General features: G+C 42.4%; 21 non-coding genes across 21 annotated transcripts; all 21 read left to right on the forward strand.

The window, feature by feature from the left end:
* The first annotated feature begins 48 nt into the window (after positions 1-48).
* TRNAS-AGA (transfer RNA serine (anticodon AGA)) lies at positions 49-130 on the forward strand. The gene has a single exon. It is a non-coding gene; the product is annotated as a tRNA-Ser (tRNA).
* A 72-nt stretch (positions 131-202) lies between these two features.
* Positions 203-284, forward strand: TRNAS-AGA (transfer RNA serine (anticodon AGA)). The gene has a single exon. It is a non-coding gene; the product is annotated as a tRNA-Ser (tRNA).
* A 72-nt stretch (positions 285-356) lies between these two features.
* TRNAS-AGA (transfer RNA serine (anticodon AGA)) lies at positions 357-438 on the forward strand. Its single transcript has one exon. It is a non-coding gene; the product is annotated as a tRNA-Ser (tRNA).
* Positions 439-510: 72 nt separating this feature from the next.
* TRNAS-AGA (transfer RNA serine (anticodon AGA)) lies at positions 511-592 on the forward strand. The gene has a single exon. It is a non-coding gene; the product is annotated as a tRNA-Ser (tRNA).
* Positions 593-664: 72 nt separating this feature from the next.
* Positions 665-746, forward strand: TRNAS-AGA (transfer RNA serine (anticodon AGA)). The gene has a single exon. It is a non-coding gene; the product is annotated as a tRNA-Ser (tRNA).
* Positions 747-6,123: 5,377 nt separating this feature from the next.
* On the forward strand, positions 6,124-6,205 carry TRNAS-AGA (transfer RNA serine (anticodon AGA)). Its single transcript has one exon. It is a non-coding gene; the product is annotated as a tRNA-Ser (tRNA).
* Positions 6,206-6,277: 72 nt separating this feature from the next.
* On the forward strand, positions 6,278-6,359 carry TRNAS-AGA (transfer RNA serine (anticodon AGA)). The gene has a single exon. It is a non-coding gene; the product is annotated as a tRNA-Ser (tRNA).
* A 72-nt stretch (positions 6,360-6,431) lies between these two features.
* Positions 6,432-6,513, forward strand: TRNAS-AGA (transfer RNA serine (anticodon AGA)). Its single transcript has one exon. It is a non-coding gene; the product is annotated as a tRNA-Ser (tRNA).
* Positions 6,514-6,585: 72 nt separating this feature from the next.
* TRNAS-AGA (transfer RNA serine (anticodon AGA)) lies at positions 6,586-6,667 on the forward strand. Its single transcript has one exon. It is a non-coding gene; the product is annotated as a tRNA-Ser (tRNA).
* Positions 6,668-7,117: 450 nt separating this feature from the next.
* TRNAS-AGA (transfer RNA serine (anticodon AGA)) lies at positions 7,118-7,199 on the forward strand. The gene has a single exon. It is a non-coding gene; the product is annotated as a tRNA-Ser (tRNA).
* A 72-nt stretch (positions 7,200-7,271) lies between these two features.
* On the forward strand, positions 7,272-7,353 carry TRNAS-AGA (transfer RNA serine (anticodon AGA)). Its single transcript has one exon. It is a non-coding gene; the product is annotated as a tRNA-Ser (tRNA).
* A 5,378-nt stretch (positions 7,354-12,731) lies between these two features.
* Positions 12,732-12,813, forward strand: TRNAS-AGA (transfer RNA serine (anticodon AGA)). Its single transcript has one exon. It is a non-coding gene; the product is annotated as a tRNA-Ser (tRNA).
* Positions 12,814-12,885: 72 nt separating this feature from the next.
* Positions 12,886-12,967, forward strand: TRNAS-AGA (transfer RNA serine (anticodon AGA)). Its single transcript has one exon. It is a non-coding gene; the product is annotated as a tRNA-Ser (tRNA).
* A 72-nt stretch (positions 12,968-13,039) lies between these two features.
* Positions 13,040-13,121, forward strand: TRNAS-AGA (transfer RNA serine (anticodon AGA)). Its single transcript has one exon. It is a non-coding gene; the product is annotated as a tRNA-Ser (tRNA).
* A 72-nt stretch (positions 13,122-13,193) lies between these two features.
* Positions 13,194-13,275, forward strand: TRNAS-AGA (transfer RNA serine (anticodon AGA)). The gene has a single exon. It is a non-coding gene; the product is annotated as a tRNA-Ser (tRNA).
* A 450-nt stretch (positions 13,276-13,725) lies between these two features.
* Positions 13,726-13,807, forward strand: TRNAS-AGA (transfer RNA serine (anticodon AGA)). Its single transcript has one exon. It is a non-coding gene; the product is annotated as a tRNA-Ser (tRNA).
* A 72-nt stretch (positions 13,808-13,879) lies between these two features.
* On the forward strand, positions 13,880-13,961 carry TRNAS-AGA (transfer RNA serine (anticodon AGA)). Its single transcript has one exon. It is a non-coding gene; the product is annotated as a tRNA-Ser (tRNA).
* Positions 13,962-14,033: 72 nt separating this feature from the next.
* TRNAS-AGA (transfer RNA serine (anticodon AGA)) lies at positions 14,034-14,115 on the forward strand. The gene has a single exon. It is a non-coding gene; the product is annotated as a tRNA-Ser (tRNA).
* Positions 14,116-14,187: 72 nt separating this feature from the next.
* Positions 14,188-14,269, forward strand: TRNAS-AGA (transfer RNA serine (anticodon AGA)). The gene has a single exon. It is a non-coding gene; the product is annotated as a tRNA-Ser (tRNA).
* Positions 14,270-14,341: 72 nt separating this feature from the next.
* Positions 14,342-14,423, forward strand: TRNAS-AGA (transfer RNA serine (anticodon AGA)). The gene has a single exon. It is a non-coding gene; the product is annotated as a tRNA-Ser (tRNA).
* A 454-nt stretch (positions 14,424-14,877) lies between these two features.
* TRNAS-AGA (transfer RNA serine (anticodon AGA)) lies at positions 14,878-14,959 on the forward strand. The gene has a single exon. It is a non-coding gene; the product is annotated as a tRNA-Ser (tRNA).
* Positions 14,960-15,020: the final 61 nt, after the last annotated feature.

Raw genomic sequence — 15,020 nt, forward strand, 5'->3', positions numbered from 1 at the left:
AAACCAACGCAGTGAACAGCACGAGCGCCAAGGAAAGAGAAGCCATAAGCAGTCGTGGCCGAGTGGTTAAGGCGTCTGACTAGAAAGCAGATTCCCTCTGGGAGAGTAGGTTCGAATCCTACCGACTGCGTTTCCTCTCTTTTTGTTCATTAGGAAACCAACGCAGTGAACAGCACGAGCGCCAAGGAAAGAGAAGCCATAAGCAGTCGTGGCCGAGTGGTTAAGGCGTCTGACTAGAAATCAGATTCCCTCTGGGAGCGTAGGTTCGAATCCTACCGACTGCGTTTCCTCTCTTTTTGTTCATTAGGAAACCAACGCAGTGAACAGCACGAGCGCCAAGGAAAGAGAAGCCATAAGCAGTCGTGGCCGAGTGGTTAAGGCGTCTGACTAGAAATCAGATTCCCTCTGGGAGCGTAGGTTCGAATCCTACCGACTGCGTTTCCTCTCTTTTTGTTCATTAGGAAACCAACGCAGTGAACAGCACGAGCGCCAAGGAAAGATAAGACATAAGCAGTCGTGGACGAATGGTTAAGGCGTCTGACTAGAAATCAGATTCCCTCTGGGAGCGTAGGTTCGAATCCTACCGACTGCGTTTCCTCTCTTTTTGTTCATTAGGAAACCAACGCAGTGAACTGCACGAGCGCCAAGGAAAGAGAAAACATAAGCAGTCGTGGCGGAGTGGTTAAGGCGTCTGACTAGAAATCAGATTCCCTCTGGGAGCGTAGGTTCGAATCCTACCGACTGCGTTTCCTCTCTTTTTGTTCATTAGGAAACCAACGCAGTGAACAGCACGAGCGCCAAGGAAAGAGAAGCCATAAGCAGTCGTGGCCGAGTGGACACAGTCTCGCGGAAGCAGCCGTACGAGCAACATCGTCTCGCGTGGCGCTTGCAGCTTGGTTCGAACGAGGCCGTGTCCTGGTGAGTAGGAAGGAATATTAGTTACGAGTCAAATAGAAGTAATTCGGACTGTTGTATAATGGAAACATGTCGTGTTAACACGTTAAAATTGTCCTTTTCGAGTGCTCAAAAGAGACCCACGTCAGTGAATTTACACCGTTGGATTAGTGAAACGCTGGCTCTCACCGAAGACCAGGTTCTAAGCATTGAAATTGACCATTTTCGTAAGTGTGTATACATTAAACTGGTATCACACCTGTTAGGTGAGCAAATAATACGGACGTGTGGACGAATGTTGGTGTTTCGTGATGAGGATGGTGATCATGATGTACGATTGGAATGGGCGGACAGAATATCAACAATGGTGCGACTACATGTCATCCCGATGGAAGTTACGGATGAGGCATTATCTGCGGTACTCATAAAATATGGAGAAATAGAGTCTATCGACGACGAGACTTACTCGCAGGAACATATCTATCGTACCCGCACGGGCATAAAAGTGTTGAGGATGGTATTGAAGCAGTCAATACCGTCTTACGTCACGATCCAAGGTGCGAGATATTTTGTCACATATTATGGGCAGCAGCCGTCTTGCAAGATCTGTGACGAATTGACACACGCAGCAGCCATGTGTCCCCAAAGACGACGACGCACTACTCCTACCGTAGCAAGTTCAACCGCAGTCCAAGCGGGCACATCTATGAACAACCAGGAACCCAGCACCTATGCACAACGTGTCAATCGACCACCAACGCAACTCACTGTCAAAGAAACACAATTGGACTCTCGACCCACAGTGTTGCCAATACCCACCAGAACGACATTGAGTCAGAAGACAGAGGGTGATGTACCAACAGCGTCAACTGAGAAAGCACCGAAAGACGATCCTGCAGGGGTAACAATTTCGGGGAACAACGCGACGGACGAAACCATGGAAAATTCACTGTTATGGGCTGATGAAGTAGAACGGGAAGAAACTGTACAAATGGAACTACATGAAGATCTACCAGAGGGTGTCCACCAAATCAAGTGTGAAGACCAGATGAATGTGCATGACAATTCTGATATCCAGCTGACTCCAGATGAAGTCCCAAGTCATGTGAAGCCTGTTGCTGTTTCAAGGGCCCCGTTGAAGGATGCCACCAGAAGGAAGCTATCCATGGAAGGACAGCAGAAGCAGTTGAAGAAGCAGAAGCGCAAGAAAAGTTCTCAAAGGGATGCGGAAATCAACCCACCGACCAAGAAGATTGATGACCAACGCCCCCTCTCTCCCTCCCCAGTGCGAATTACCCGGTCCCAAAGTGTTAATAATCTAGGTGCTAGTGTTAGTGCTAGTGAAAAGATAATTCCTCATGAAAATTAATGATGCGTGTGATAGTGTTGTAGTTAGTGTAAGGAGAAATGTTTGTTTATCTTTTGAGATGAGAATGATTTCCGGGTGTAGTGCGAGACATAAATTTGTTACTTTCCCAGTGTGTACAGTATAAAGTTCCATATTACATGTTAGTGAGTTACAACATGAATATCGATATAATAACAGGTAGAAAAAATAGTGCAAATTGTGTCATGCACAAGAACGATTATTATCATTCTGAAACCACTTAGGACAAATACTTACTTTCGTGAAATTGAGCACCAAAAATGCACATTTATGTGGTATTCTTATATTCAGTTTTTTATAACATCTTATTGTGCATGAATTACAGCACTCGACTGTGTACCCTAAATATAAATGGAATCTTTACGCCAGTGAAATGCAAATTGCTTGCGGACTTTGTCCGAATCCACTCGATCGATATTTTATACTTGCAGGAAGTTTGTATTGTAGATTTTAACTTCCTGCATGGGTACGAGGCTATTGTAAACTTGGGGACAAGCTGGAGAGGGACGGCAATTTTAATCAAAAGTGGTATAGAAATACGAAATGTAAAGAAATTAGTCGATGGGAGGGGAATTAGTTTTCAAAGTCAACGTTATATTTTTGTTAATATTTACGCCCCCTCCGGACAGCAAAACAGATGGACAAGGGAACAATTTTACCAGAATGAGCTAATATACTTACTTCCAAATAATGATTCGTGTATAATCCTAGGTGGTGATTTCAATCAAGTGATGCGATCATGTGATTGTGTAGGCAAGTTTCAAAATAGTTTAGCATTAACGACCTTAATCAACGACTTACAGCTGAAGGACATCTGGACCGAAAAACGAAAGGACGTAGTGTTTACCTATTTCAATAACAAAGCAGGTTCGCGATTGGACAGATTTTATACACTTGGTCATAATATAAAATATGTGACGACAATAGATGCTTTGCCGGTACCTTTTTCAGATCATATAGCAATCAGAATGAGTATTAATCTACAAGAATCTAAATTAGTTTGGGGTCCGTCCTATTGGAAAATGAACTCTGCTCTACTTCAACAACCTAATGTGAATGATATGTTTGAAGAAAAATGGAAGTATTGGTGCCGGCAACAAAAACACTATACTGATTACAATACGTGGTGAGTAAAATACGTAAAACCTCGAATTAAATCCTATTTTCAATGGCTCGGGAAAGAGAGTGCACGTGACCGGAACTTAATGTTGAACTTCTATTACAAATGTTTACATGAGTTATGTATGCGACCTGATGTCACCGAACATTATCCACAGATACAAAAATACAAAGCACAAATCCTTACGTTGCAACGGCATCACTTGGAGGGTATAAAGATAAGAGCTACTCATGCGTCATCTTTGCAAGATGAACGAACCTCTCTATTTCACTATGTACAAACACAAAAACAAAAGAGAGCTCTATTGATAAATAATATTGTCGATTCCGGCGAAGATACACTTAGAACCCAACAAGGTATATCACAAGCGTTTTACAAGTATTATAATAATTTGTATACTGGTAAAGAAGTAGATCAATTGGCTGTACAACAATTTTTCACATCGGTAAATAATTTTTTAACGGACGAAGACAGAACTTTGTTAGACAGTGACGTCACCGTCGAGGAGGTGTATGAGGCACTGCGTACTTATAACGTTAAGCGCACTCCTGGGAACGATGGCATAGGCTACCAATTTTATATACGGTTTTTTGATATTATAAAACATGAATTGGTCATGATAATACAAGATGCATTTCGAAACAAATGCGTGCTTCAAAATGAAGGTATAATTGTACTGATTGCCAAAAAAACGCGTCCGAGTGAAGTTACTGACTTTAGGCCCATTACTTTGTTAAATTGTGACTATAAGATTATGGCAAAAGTTTTGGCTAATAGACTGAAACCTATATTATCTTCCTTACTCAGTTCACGGCAAACATGTGTCAGTAAAACTCAAAATATATTTTCAACGGTGGCGGGTATACGTGATATCATGTCTTATTATGAAATGCAACAAACATCAGCTTGTATACTATCCTTTGACTTTACAAAAGCTTTTGATCTTGTAATTCACCAATATTTGTTTGAAGTGCTTCGAGCCTATCGCTTCAGTGAAGGCTTTATATCTGTTTTGCAAAGTTTCTATAGAAAGGCAACTTCCCGTCTTCTTATCAATGGATTCGTGACTCCTGCAATACACGTGACGAGATCCATTCGCCAGGGGTGCCCCTTGAGTATGATTCTCTTCGCTTTGACCTTGGACCCGCTACTTCGATATATTCAGTGCCGAGCCCCGCCGGCAGCGAGTGCTTTCCTTGAAACGCAAGTGTTTACATTCGCAGACGATTTATCAGCTTGTGTAACAACAACGAACCAGCTCCAAAATATACTGAATGCAATGTGTTTGTATTGTTCTGCCAGCGGAGCGGAAGTAAACATGACAAAATCAAAGGCTTTACATGTTGGCAACTGGAAACAAGACAATCCGGACATAGGGATACAATATGTGAACGAACTCAAAATATTAGGCATCACTTATCATAGTAACGAATCCAGAATGTTGGATCTAAACTGGACGAAAATAGTAAGCGAAATCAGGTTACAGTGCTATCAAATGAGAGGAAGACAACTCAACTTAATTCAGCGTGTTTGGTTCCTACACACTTTTATTTTTAGTAAAATAAATTATGTCGCGCAAGTGTTGCCAATCACACAGCAATATCTCCGACAAATAAAGTCTGCTGTGGGATGGTTCATGTGGTACGGACATTTTTTTCGGGTACCTTTCTCGATCATGTGTCAAACACAAATGACAGGTGGTCTAGAACTATGGAATATTGAAAATAAATGTAAGTCGCTATTTTTAGCTAGAAATTATAAATTGTACTCAACTGAAGGGTCGATTACATCAATGTGGTTGCGTATATTTACCGATACTTTTCCACCACACAATCCACCCAACTTGTCTCGACTAACAAAGAATTCTATGTATGTACGAATATTTGTACAAGAATGGAGTTATGTGGAGTTTCCCATGGATTTGAAGGAGAATACTCTGTCAAAATATTTGTATGAACATTTTCAACGACAACTTATCTTGCAGCAGAGTCGAATAGAGAAAAAATTTCCTAATGTTATTTGGTCAAATGTATGGCAAAATCTCCACAAGCCGTTCCTTGACACGGACATACGAAGTTTGTGGTATACCCTGGTGCATGATCTAGTTCCAACAAATGTTCGACTAAATGAAATAAAAAGATTACCAACAAATGAGTGTAAACAATGTGGAGAGGTGGATACAAATGAACATCGCCTCACTACATGTAAAGGAATTTCAGAAATTTGGGCCTTTCTCATTATGTGCCTTGCCAAAATATGTCGTATATCGCCACAATGCTTTCAAGCGAAAATATGTATATTACCAGACTTCAAACATTTTCCTGTGAAGAAACAAAATGCCATTGTGTGGCTAATAGCACATACAATATACTATATATACAGCAAAAAGTTTGAACCAAATATTACCCTATATACAATGTATCTTAAAAGATCTAGATGGAAACAATCAAAAAAACAAAATGTCAGATTGTCACAATATTTTGGTAAATATCTCGATGTAATGTAATTGTATGTATACATGAAAGAAAACAATCCATAGATGTAAACAGAATAGTGAAATAAAACTTAAAAAAAAAAAAAAAGTGGTTAAGGCGTCTGACTAGAAATCAGATTCCCTCTGGGAGCGTAGGTTCGAATCCTACCGACTGCGTTTCCTCTCTTTTTGTTCATTAGGAAACCAACGCAGTGAACAGCACGAGCGCCAAGGAAAGAGAAGCCATAAGCAGTCGTGGCCGAGTGGTTAAGGCGTCTGACTAGAAATCAGATTCCCTCTGGGAGCGTAGGTTCGAATCCTACCGACTGCGTTTCCTCTCTTTTTGTTCATTAGGAAACCAACGCAGTGAACAGCACGAGCGCCAAGGAAAGAGAAGCCATAAGCAGTCGTGGCCGAGTGGTTAAGGCGTCTGACTAGAAATCAGATTCCCTCTGGGAGCGTAGGTTCGAATCCTACCGACTGCGTTTCCTCTCTTTTTGTTCATTAGGAAACCAACGCAGTGAACAGCACGAGCGCCAAGGAAAGACAAGCCATAAGCAGTCGTGGCCGAGTGGTTAAGGCGTCTGACTAGAAATCAGATTCCCTCTGGGAGCGTAGGTTCGAATCCTACCGACTGCGTTTCCTCTCTTTTTGTTCATTAGGAAACCAACGCAGTGAACAGCAAGAGCGCCAAGGAAAGAGAAGCCATAAGCAGTCGTGGCCGAGTGGTTAAGGCGTCTGACTAGAAATCAGATTCGCTCTGGGAGCGTAGGTTCGAATCCTACCGACTGCGTTTCCTCTCTTTTTGTTCATTAGGAAACCAACGCAGTGAACAGCAAGAGCGCCAAGGAAAGAGAAGCCATAAGCAGTCGTGGACGAGTAGCCGTCGACCTCTGTGGCGAAGTGGTTAGCAGAGCGCGCTACAACGCCAGGGGTTCTGGGTTCGAGTCCCGGGTAAGGCATGGGTATTTGTGCTCGTTCAGTTGATAAGAAAGAAAGAAAATGTAAGAATTGAAAAATGTAAAAGTGAGAAAAAGAGTGAATGGTGGGGGATACCTCCGTGTAGGGGGTATTTCCTTTTTTTAAAAAAAAAAAAAAAAAAAGTGGTTAAGGCGTCTGACTAGAAATCAGATTCCCTCTGGGAGCGTAGGTTCGAATCCTACCGACTGCGTTTCCTCTCTTTTTGTTCATTAGGAAACCAACGCAGTGAACAGCACGAGCGCCAAGGAAAGAGAAGCCATAAGCAGTCGTGGCCGAGTGGTTAAGGCATCTGACTAGAAATCAGATTCCCTCTGGGAGCGTAGGTTCGAATCCTACCGACTGCGTTTCCTCTCTTTTTGTTCATTAGGAAACCAACGCAGTGAACAGCACGAGCGCCAAGGAAAGACAAGCCATAAGCAGTCGTGGCCGAGTGGTTAAGGCGTCTGACTAGAAATCAGATTCCCTCTGGGAGCGTAGGTTCGAATCCTACCGACTGCGTTTCCTCTCTTTTTGTTCATTAGGAAACCAACGCAGTGAACAGCACGAGCGCCAAGGAAAGAGAAGCCATAAGCAGTCGTGGCCGAGTGGACACAGTCTCGCGGAAGCAGCCGTACGAGCAACATCGTCTCGCGTGGCGCTTGCAGCTTGGTTCGAACGAGGCCGTGTCCTGGTGAGTAGGAAGGAATATTAGTTACGAGTCAAATAGAAGTAATTCGGACTGTTGTATAATGGAAACACGTCGTGTTAACACGTTAAAATTGTCCTTTTCGAGTGCTCAAAAGAGACCCACGTCAGTGAATTTACACCGTTGGATTAGTGAAACGCTGGCTCTCACCGAAGACCAGGTTCTAAGCATTGAAATTGACCATTTTCGTAAGTGTGTATACATTAAACTGGTATCACACCTGTTAGGTGAGCAAATAATACGGACGTGTGGACGAATGTTGGTGTTTCGTGATGAGGATGGTGATCATGATGTACGATTGGAATGGGCGGACAGAATATCAACAATGGTGCGACTACATGTCATCCCGATGGAAGTTACGGATGAGGCATTATCTGCGGTACTCATAAAATATGGAGAAATAGAGTCTATCGACGACGAGACTTACTCGCAGGAACATATCTATCGTACCCGCACGGGCATAAAAGTGTTGAGGATGGTATTGAAGCAGTCAATACCGTCTTACGTCACGATCCAAGGTGCGAGATATTTTGTCACATATTATGGGCAGCAGCCGTCTTGCAAGATCTGTGACGAATTGACACACGCAGCAGCCATGTGTCCCCAAAGACGACGACGCACTACTCCTACCGTAGCAAGTTCAACCGCAGTCCAAGCGGGCACATCTATGAACAACCAGGAACCCAGCACCTATGCACAACGTGTCAATCGACCACCAACGCAACTCACTGTCAAAGAAACACAATTGGACTCTCGACCCACAGTGTTGCCAATACCCACCAGAACGACATTGAGTCAGAAGACAGAGGGTGATGTACCAACAGCGTCAACTGAGAAAGCACCGAAAGACGATCCTGCAGGGGTAACAATTTCGGGGAACAACGCGACGGACGAAACCATGGAAAATTCACTGTTATGGGCTGATGAAGTAGAACGGGAAGAAACTGTACAAATGGAACTACATGAAGATCTACCAGAGGGTGTCCACCAAATCAAGTGTGAAGACCAGATGAATGTGCATGACAATTCTGATATCCAGCTGACTCCAGATGAAGTCCCAAGTCATGTGAAGCCTGTTGCTGTTTCAAGGGCCCCGTTGAAGGATGCCACCAGAAGGAAGCTATCCATGGAAGGACAGCAGAAGCAGTTGAAGAAGCAGAAGCGCAAGAAAAGTTCTCAAAGGGATGCGGAAATCAACCCACCGACCAAGAAGATTGATGACCAACGCCCCCTCTCTCCCTCCCCAGTGCGAATTACCCGGTCCCAAAGTGTTAATAATCTAGGTGCTAGTGTTAGTGCTAGTGAAAAGATAATTCCTCATGAAAATTAATGATGCGTGTGATAGTGTTGTAGTTAGTGTAAGGAGAAATGTTTGTTTATCTTTTGAGATGAGAATGATTTCCGGGTGTAGTGCGAGACATAAATTTGTTACTTTCCCAGTGTGTACAGTATAAAGTTCCATATTACATGTTAGTGAGTTACAACATGAATATCGATATAATAACAGGTAGAAAAAATAGTGCAAATTGTGTCATGCACAAGAACGATTATTATCATTCTGAAACCACTTAGGACAAATACTTACTTTCGTGAAATTGAGCACCAAAAATGCACATTTATGTGGTATTCTTATATTCAGTTTTTTATAACATCTTATTGTGCATGAATTACAGCACTCGACTGTGTACCCTAAATATAAATGGAATCTTTACGCCAGTGAAATGCAAATTGCTTGCGGACTTTGTCCGAATCCACTCGATCGATATTTTATACTTGCAGGAAGTTTGTATTGTAGATTTTAACTTCCTGCATGGGTACGAGGCTATTGTAAACTTGGGGACAAGCTGGAGAGGGACGGCAATTTTAATCAAAAGTGGTATAGAAATACGAAATGTAAAGAAATTAGTCGATGGGAGGGGAATTAGTTTTCAAAGTCAACGTTATATTTTTGTTAATATTTACGCCCCCTCCGGACAGCAAAACAGATGGACAAGGGAACAATTTTACCAGAATGAGCTAATATACTTACTTCCAAATAATGATTCGTGTATAATCCTAGGTGGTGATTTCAATCAAGTGATGCGATCATGTGATTGTGTAGGCAAGTTTCAAAATAGTTTAGCATTAACGACCTTAATCAACGACTTACAGCTGAAGGACATCTGGACCGAAAAACGAAAGGACGTAGTGTTTACCTATTTCAATAACAAAGCAGGTTCGCGATTGGACAGATTTTATACACTTGGTCATAATATAAAATATGTGACGACAATAGATGCTTTGCCGGTACCTTTTTCAGATCATATAGCAATCAGAATGAGTATTAATCTACAAGAATCTAAATTAGTTTGGGGTCCGTCCTATTGGAAAATGAACTCTGCTCTACTTCAACAACCTAATGTGAATGATATGTTTGAAGAAAAATGGAAGTATTGGTGCCGGCAACAAAAACACTATACTGATTACAATACGTGGTGAGTAAAATACGTAAAACCTCGAATTAAATCCTATTTTCAATGGCTCGGGAAAGAGAGTGCACGTGACCGGAACTTAATGTTGAACTTCTATTACAAATGTTTACATGAGTTATGTATGCGACCTGATGTCACCGAACATTATCCACAGATACAAAAATACAAAGCACAAATCCTTACGTTGCAACGGCATCACTTGGAGGGTATAAAGATAAGAGCTACTCATGCGTCATCTTTGCAAGATGAACGAACCTCTCTATTTCACTATGTACAAACACAAAAACAAAAGAGAGCTCTATTGATAAATAATATTGTCGATTCCGGCGAAGATACACTTAGAACCCAACAAGGTATATCACAAGCGTTTTACAAGTATTATAATAATTTGTATACTGGTAAAGAAGTAGATCAATTGGCTGTACAACAATTTTTCACATCGGTAAATAATTTTTTAACGGACGAAGACAGAACTTTGTTAGACAGTGACGTCACCGTCGAGGAGGTGTATGAGGCACTGCGTACTTATAACGTTAAGCGCACTCCTGGGAACGATGGCATAGGCTACCAATTTTATATACGGTTTTTTGATATTATAAAACATGAATTGGTCATGATAATACAAGATGCATTTCGAAACAAATGCGTGCTTCAAAATGAAGGTATAATTGTACTGATTGCCAAAAAAACGCGTCCGAGTGAAGTTACTGACTTTAGGCCCATTACTTTGTTAAATTGTGACTATAAGATTATGGCAAAAGTTTTGGCTAATAGACTGAAACCTATATTATCTTCCTTACTCAGTTCACGGCAAACATGTGTCAGTAAAACTCAAAATATATTTTCAACGGTGGCGGGTATACGTGATATCATGTCTTATTATGAAATGCAACAAACATCAGCTTGTATACTATCCTTTGACTTTACAAAAGCTTTTGATCTTGTAATTCACCAATATTTGTTTGAAGTGCTTCGAGCCTATCGCTTCAGTGAAGGCTTTATATCTGTTTTGCAAAGTTTCTATAGAAAGGCAACTTCCCGTCTTCTTATCAATGGATTCGTGACTCCTGCAATACACGTGACGAGATCCATTCGCCAGGGGTGCCCCTTGAGTATGATTCTCTTCGCTTTGACCTTGGACCCGCTACTTCGATATATTCAGTGCCGAGCCCCGCCGGCAGCGAGTGCTTTCCTTGAAACGCAAGTGTTTACATTCGCAGACGATTTATCAGCTTGTGTAACAACAACGAACCAGCTCCAAAATATACTGAATGCAATGTGTTTGTATTGTTCTGCCAGCGGAGCGGAAGTAAACATGACAAAATCAAAGGCTTTACATGTTGGCAACTGGAAACAAGACAATCCGGACATAGGGATACAATATGTGAACGAACTCAAAATATTAGGCATCACTTATCATAGTAACGAATCCAGAATGTTGGATCTAAACTGGACGAAAATAGTAAGCGAAATCAGGTTACAGTGCTATCAAATGAGAGGAAGACAACTCAACTTAATTCAGCGTGTTTGGTTCCTACACACTTTTATTTTTAGTAAAATAAATTATGTCGCGCAAGTGTTGCCAATCACACAGCAATATCTCCGACAAATAAAGTCTGCTGTGGGATGGTTCATGTGGTACGGACATTTTTTTCGGGTACCTTTCTCGATCATGTGTCAAACACAAATGACAGGTGGTCTAGAACTATGGAATATTGAAAATAAATGTAAGTCGCTATTTTTAGCTAGAAATTATAAATTGTACTCAACTGAAGGGTCGATTACATCAATGTGGTTGCGTATATTTACCGATACTTTTCCACCACACAATCCACCCAACTTGTCTCGACTAACAAAGAATTCTATGTATGTACGAATATTTGTACAAGAATGGAGTTATGTGGAGTTTCCCATGGATTTGAAGGAGAATACTCTGTCAAAATATTTGTATGAACATTTTCAACGACAACTTATCTTGCAGCAGAGTCGAATAGAGAAAAAATTTCCTAATGTTATTTGGTCAAATGTATGGCAAAATCTCCACAAGCCGTTCCTTGACACGGACATACGAAGTTTGTGGTATACCCTGGTGCATGATCTAGTTCCAACAAATGTTCGACTAAATGAAATAAAAAGATTACCAACAAATGAGTGTAAACAATGTGGAGAGGTGGATACAAATGAACATCGCCTCACTACATGTAAAGGAATTTCAGAAATTTGGGCCTTTCTCATTATGTGCCTTGCCAAAATATGTCGTATATCGCCACAATGCTTTCAAGCGAAAATATGTATATTACCAGACTTCAAACATTTTCCTGTGAAGAAACAAAATGCCATTGTGTGGCTAATAGCACATACAATATACTATATATACAGCAAAAAGTTTGAACCAAATATTACCCTATATACAATGTATCTTAAAAGATCTAGATGGAAACAATCAAAAAAACAAAATGTCAGATTGTCACAATATTTTGGTAAATATCTCGATGTAATGTAATTGTATGTATACATGAAAGAAAACAATCCATAGATGTAAACAGAATAGTGAAATAAAACTTAAAAAAAAAAAAAAAAGTGGTTAAGGCGTCTGACTAGAAATCAGATTCCCTCTGGGAGCGTAGGTTCGAATCCTACCGACTGCGTTTCCTCTCTTTTTGTTCATTAGGAAACCAACGCAGTGAACAGCACGAGCGCCAAGGAAAGAGAAGCCATAAGCAGTCGTGGCCGAGTGGTTAAGGCGTCTGACTAGAAATCAGATTCCCTCTGGGAGCGTAGGTTCGAATCCTACCGACTGCGTTTCCTCTCTTTTTGTTCATTAGGAAACCAACGCAGTGAACAGCACGAGCGCCAAGGAAAGAGAAGCCATAAGCAGTCGTGGCCGAGTGGTTAAGGCGTCTGACTAGAAATCAGATTCCCTCTGGGAGCGTAGGTTCGAATCCTACCGACTGCGTTTCCTCTCTTTTTGTTCATTAGGAAACCAACGCAGTGAACAGCACGAGCGCCAAGGAAAGACAAGCCATAAGCAGTCGTGGCCGAGTGGTTAAGGCGTCTGACTAGAAATCAGATTCCCTCTGGGAGCGTAGGTTCGAATCCTACCGACTGCGTTTCCTCTCTTTTTGTTCATTAGGAAACCAACGCAGTGAACAGCAAGAGCGCCAAGGAAAGAGAAGCCATAAGCAGTCGTGGCCGAGTGGTTAAGGCGTCTGACTAGAAATCAGATTCGCTCTGGGAGCGTAGGTTCGAATCCTACCGACTGCGTTTCCTCTCTTTTTGTTCATTAGGAAACCAACGCAGTGAACAGCAAGAGCGCCAAGGAAAGAGAAGCCATAAGCAGTCGTGGACGAGTAGCCGTCGACCTCTGTGGCGAAGTGGTTAGCAGAGCGCGCTACAACGCCAGGGGTTCTGGGTTCGAGTCCCGGGTAAGGCATGGGTATTTGTGCTCGTTCAGTTGATAAGAAAGAAAGAAAATGTAAGAATTGAAAAATGTAAAAGTGAGAAAAAGAGTGAATGGTGGGGGATACCTCCGTGTAGGGGGTATTTCCTTTTTTTAAAAAAAAAAAAAAAAAAAGTGGTTAAGGCGTCTGACTAGAAATCAGATTCCCTCTGGGAGCGTAGGTTCGAATCCTACCGACTGCGTTTCCTCTCTTTTTGTTCATTAGGAAACCAACGCAGTGAACAGCACGAGCGCCAAGGAAAGAGAAGCCATAAGCAGTCGTGGCCGAGTGGTTAAGGCATCTGACTAGAAATCAGATTCCCTCTGGGAGCGTAGGTTCGAATCCTACCGACTGCGTTTCCTCTCTTTTTGTTCATTAGGAAACCAACGCAGTGAACAGCACGAGCGCCAAGGAAAGACAAGCCATAAGCAGTCGTGGCCGAGTGGTTAAGGCGTCTGACTAGAAATCAGATTCCCTCTGGGAGCGTAGGTTCGAATCCTACCGACTGCGTTTCCTCTCTTTTTGTTCATTAGGAAACCAACGCAGTGAACAGCACGAGCGCCAAGGAAAGAGAAGCCATAAGCAGTCGTGGCCGAGTGGTTAAGGCGTCTGACTAGAAATCAGATTCCCTCTGGGAGCGTAGGTTCGAATCCTACCGACTGCGTTTCCTCTCTTTTTGTTCATTAGGAAACCAACGCAGTGAACAGCACGAGCGCCAAGGAAAGAGAAGCCATAAGCAGTCGTGGCCGAGTGGTTAAGGCGTCTGACTAGAAATCAGATTCCCTCTGGGAGCGTAGGTTCGAATCCTACCGACTGCGTTTCCTCTCTTTTTGTTCATTAGGAAACCAACGCAGTGAACAGCACGAGCGCCAAGGAAAGAGAAGCCATAAGCAGTCGTGGCCGAGTGGTTAAGGCGTCTGACTAGAAATCAGATTCCCTCTGGGAGCGTAGGTTCGAATCCTACCGACTGCGTTTCCTCTGTTTTTGTTCATTAGGAAACCAACGCAGTGAACAGCAAGAGCGCCAAGGAAAGAGAAGCCATAAGCAGTCGTGGACAAGTGGCCGTCGACCTCTGTGGCGAAGTGGTTAGCAGAGCGCGCAGCAACGCCAGGGGTTCTGGGTTCGAGTCCCGGGTAAGGCATGGGTATTTGTGTTCGTCCAGTTGATAAGAAAAAAAGAAAATGTAAGAATTGAAAAGTGTAAAAGTGAGAAAAAGAGTGAATGGTGGGGGATACCTCCGTGTAGGGGGTATTTCCTTTTTTTAAAAAAAAAATAAATAAATAAAAGTGGTTAAGGCGTCTGACTAGAAATCAGATTCCCTCTGGGAGCGTAGGTTCGAATCCTACCGACTGCGTTTCCTCTCTTTTTGTTCATTAGGAAACCAACGCAGTGAACAGCACGAGCGCCAAGGAAAGAGAAGCCATAAGCAGTCGTGGCCGAGTGGTTAAGGCGTCTGACTAGAAATCAGATTCCCTCTGGGAGCGTAGGTTCGAATCCTACCGACTGCGTTTCCTCTCTTTTTGTTCATTAGGAAACCAACGCAGTGAACAGCACGAGCGCCAAGGAAAG

This window comes from Lepisma saccharinum, chromosome 16, assembly GCF_977018435.1.
Source record: "Lepisma saccharinum chromosome 16, izLepSacc3.1, whole genome shotgun sequence".
Classification (NCBI taxonomy): Eukaryota; Metazoa; Arthropoda; class Insecta; order Zygentoma; family Lepismatidae; genus Lepisma; species Lepisma saccharinum.